This window comes from Bison bison, unplaced genomic scaffold (genome assembly GCF_000754665.1).
Source record: "Bison bison bison isolate TAMUID 2011002044 unplaced genomic scaffold, Bison_UMD1.0 scf7180017864499, whole genome shotgun sequence".
NCBI classification, from domain to species: domain Eukaryota; kingdom Metazoa; phylum Chordata; class Mammalia; order Artiodactyla; family Bovidae; genus Bison; species Bison bison.
Genome location: NW_011495058.1, coordinates 2397692 through 2401687, shown reverse-complemented (window position 1 = coordinate 2401687; position 3996 = coordinate 2397692).

Below are 3996 nucleotides of genomic sequence, written 5' to 3'. Positions count from 1 at the left end.
AACTCCAGTACTTTGGCCACCTCATGTGAAGAGTTGACTCATTGGAAAGGACTCTGATGCTGGGAGGGATTGGGGGCAGTAGGAGAAGGGGACAACAGAGGATGAGATGGCTGGATGGCATTACTGACTCGATGGACATGAGTCTGAGTGAACTCTGGGAGTTGGTGATGGACAGGGAGGCCTGGCGTGCTGCGATTCATGGGGTTGCAAAGAGTCTGACACGACTGAGCGACTGAACTGAACTGAACTAGGAGGGATTCTGAGCCTGTGTCTTGAACAACAAACATCAGAGTCCCTCTTCTATACCTGTTCTCCTCAGCTCCCTGAACGCAGCCAATCTGAGGCGACCATTGAGGAAGCGTGTCCCTGTGCAGTAACCTCAGGAGAGCAGGAATTGCCACCCAAAGGCAGGGAAGCCCCTCTGTAAGTCCATGGATTGCGGGAGACGAGGAGGCTCAGCCGTATGATGGCGTATCAGAAAGTATCAGAAAGAGCCCATTTCGGGGGGGCCCCCTGCTCCACCAAAGGGCAATAATTGTAGTGTCCCTGAAGTAGTCAGCCAGTAGGGACCGTGCCTGTTTGGATGCTGAGTAGAGTATGAACCTCCTGTTATGGAGCAGCGGACTGGTGAGACTGGGAGCAGTGGGTCCCCAAATGCCCATGGAGCCGAACACCACCTTTCCTCTGCATGGCCACAGGCCTGTGGACTCAGCTTCATGATGGGAACCACCCACAGCGCATGGAGCTGCCAGCAAAGCACCACGGTCTGTCTCTGAGGAAGGGCTGGCCAAATGGTGGCTTTGATTTGGGCAAATGTTAAAATAGATTCTCCCTCTGGACCAGCTAAGCTCGTGGGAAATCCAAAAGGAGTTGATAACAGTACAAGGGAGAACAGGAAAGTGGCTGTCTTTCTTGCCTCCTGGCCCAGGGCCCCACCTCTCTGGGGTCGGCAGCTGCTTCCCACTCAGTGGCCTTGCTCAGGGCCTTCACTTCCTTAGTTTTGGCTTCGCCCTGTGATGTTGCCACTTCATGGGGAGTGCCTTATCTAAATAGTCTTCAAGACTACCCTGTTGGTACAGTGGATAAGAATCTGCCTGCCAAGGCAGGGGACACGGGTTCGATCCCTGGTCCAGGAAGATTCCACACGCCATGGAGCAACAAAGCCTGTGTGCCACAGCTACTGAAGCCTGTGTACTCTAGGACCCTGGAGCCACAACTACTGAGCCCACTCGCTGCAGCTACCCCCCACTCCCCCACAACTAGAGAAAGACCATGCACGGCAACGAAGGCCCAGTGCAACCAAAAACGAAGAGACAAATAAAAGTCTTCATTATATAAAGGAAATCAGTCCTAAATATTCATCAGAAGGACTGATGATGAAGTTGAAGCTCCAATACTTTGGCCACCTGATGTAAAGAACTGACTCATTGGAAAACATGCTGGGAAAGACTGAGGGCAAGAGGAGAGGGGGGCGGCAGAGGATGAGAGCTTGGATGGCATCGCTGACTCAATGGACATGAGTTTGACCAAACTCCAGGTGATAGTGAAAGACAGGGAGGCCTGGTGTGCTGCAGTCCATGGGGTCTCAAAGAGTCAGACACGACTTAGCAACTGAACAACAATCTGAAGGAATTTTGGGATAGGTTGTTAAGACACCGTTAAAAGCAAACACAGTGTTAGAGAAAGGGGCTTCAGGTTGTGCGAGTGTCCGTGACTAGGTCACTTCATGTTGCTGAGAGGGTCCTGGCCAGCCTCACCTAAGGGTTTAATCATGAATGAAGCGAAGGATCATTTGTTTGTTAATTCCTTCAGCAGTTACTGAGCAGGTGCTGTGTTGTTGGCTCTGCGAGGCACTTGCAGTGCCCTCCCCCTGCCAAATCAAGCAAAAGTAACAAAAAAGAAAAACCCTATTCCCACTTCTGCTCTGAAAGAACTCACAGCGCAGACCCCGGCTGTCTTCATTTCCAGAGTCTTCATTTCAGAGTATACTTTTGAGTATTAATAATTCTGTCTTCCACACCTCAGGCCCCCAAACCCTGAATAAATGTCCCTTTCTTACTGTTGAGAGAGAAGCTGCTCTTGAAAGGTTCCCTGGTGGGCAGCAGTCCCCTGGCTTAGCCAGGGAGGGAGGGCATGTCCTGTACCACAGTCTCCCACCAGCTGGCCTATTTCAGTCTCTAAAATGTCCTTCAGTCTGCTGAGGTTTCATAATTAGAGGGTCCCAGCTGGCCCTGTTCTCATCTTCTGGAGAATCCCACACTAAGGAAGAAGACCTGGTATGTTTCTGGATTTTGAAGCAGCCAAAAAAAAAAAAAAAAAACCCAAACACTGGAAACAGAAATGACTACAAATCCATAATTTCCCAGGCAGCCCCATGGAGACCAGAGTGCTGGGAAAGTCTCAGCCATGCTGGGGGGGCCCTCACTTCTGTACTCCCCCTTCCACGCAAGGCGGATGTGTGGGTTTAAAGTTTCAGTGAGACTTTCATCAAACCAAACCACAGGAGATAGATAGATTTTCGTTCCAAGATTTTCCCCTTGTTTTTGTTGAGGAAGTTGTCTCAAAACTGTGTTTACATCTCAAGATTGTCACCTCATTCATAAATACATTCAGGATGGCTTGAGATGATAAGCAAACTGTGGATTTTGAAAGAACGCAATAAATTATTCACCTCTCTCACCACTCCAGGAAAACTGGAAAAAGGAAAATATCTCAGGAGAGAGAAAATTTTCTGAAAGGATAGGCATAAAATACTGTATGTAGTGACTGTTGGTGTGCTTGTTGCTCAGTCGTGTCCAACTCTTTGTGACTCCATGGACTGTAGCCCACTAGGCCCCTCTGTCCATGGGGATTCTCCAGGCAAGAATACCGGAGTGGGTAGCTGTTCCCTTCTCCAGGGGGTCTTCCCAACCCAGGGATTGAACCCTGGTCTCCTACATTGGCAGGCAGATTTTTTGCCTTCTGAGCCACCAGGGAAGCCAGTGACTGTTGGTAATCTTGTAGAATTTTTGCTTCTCTGAAAGGTCAAAAAGAAAACCTCCCACACACTACCTCACCAGCAAATGTCCCTGTGGGTCCTTCCTGCTGCAGCTAACTTCTAATGACAATTCATGAGAACTACTAAGGAGCATGTTCAGAGCACAGATGGAACCCTGATCTTCTGAATTAAAGCTTCTGAGAGGGGGGGCCCAGTAATGTGCATTTCAAGAGGTTCTTCCATGGTGACTGTCCTGGTCTAAAAGCTTTAGAACTGCTGGTGGAAATGGTGGCCGTGGAGATTTGGCACAGTGGCTTGGATGCACCCAGACTGTGCTCTTGAATTCTTATTTCCCATCAACCGGCACTAAGATGTCTGAGACAATAACTTGTTCTTGGCCTGAGTAGGGTCTGGAACATCTTAGCTTCCCTGAAAAACAGAATCTGTTAGAGACTGTGAAGGGCAGGTCAAAAGGTGAAAAACCCAACTTGAAGGGGCTTCCAGTGGTCAAAGAAGGAACCACCTGAGTATCAAAAATAAAAGACTTATCTGGATCAGACACCTCAGTTACTTTAAAATCCTTGGATTCATCATGACAACGAAAAATGAAAACTCACTGATCAAGGATGCTAGACAATCCAAACATTTTTTTAAATTTATTTTTAGTTGGAAGATAATTGCTTTACAATGTTGTATTGATTTCTGCCATACAACACCATGAATCGGCCATAAGTATACTTATGTCCCCTCCCTCCAGAGCCTCCCTCCCACTCCCAACCAAAACATTTTACGTGGGATTCATGTACTTATTCTGCCTTTCCCTCTGGGTGACAAGATACCTGGAAGGCATCATGTTCTACTGGTGTTTGCAGCCACCTCAAGCCTTGAGACTCCACCTGCCAGTCAGGGAACACAGGTTTGATCCCTGGCCTGAGTCCTAGGGTCCTCCATGCCACGGAACAACTAAGCCCGTGAGCCACAACTACTGAGCTTGTAAGACTCTAGAGCCCTTGCTCCAC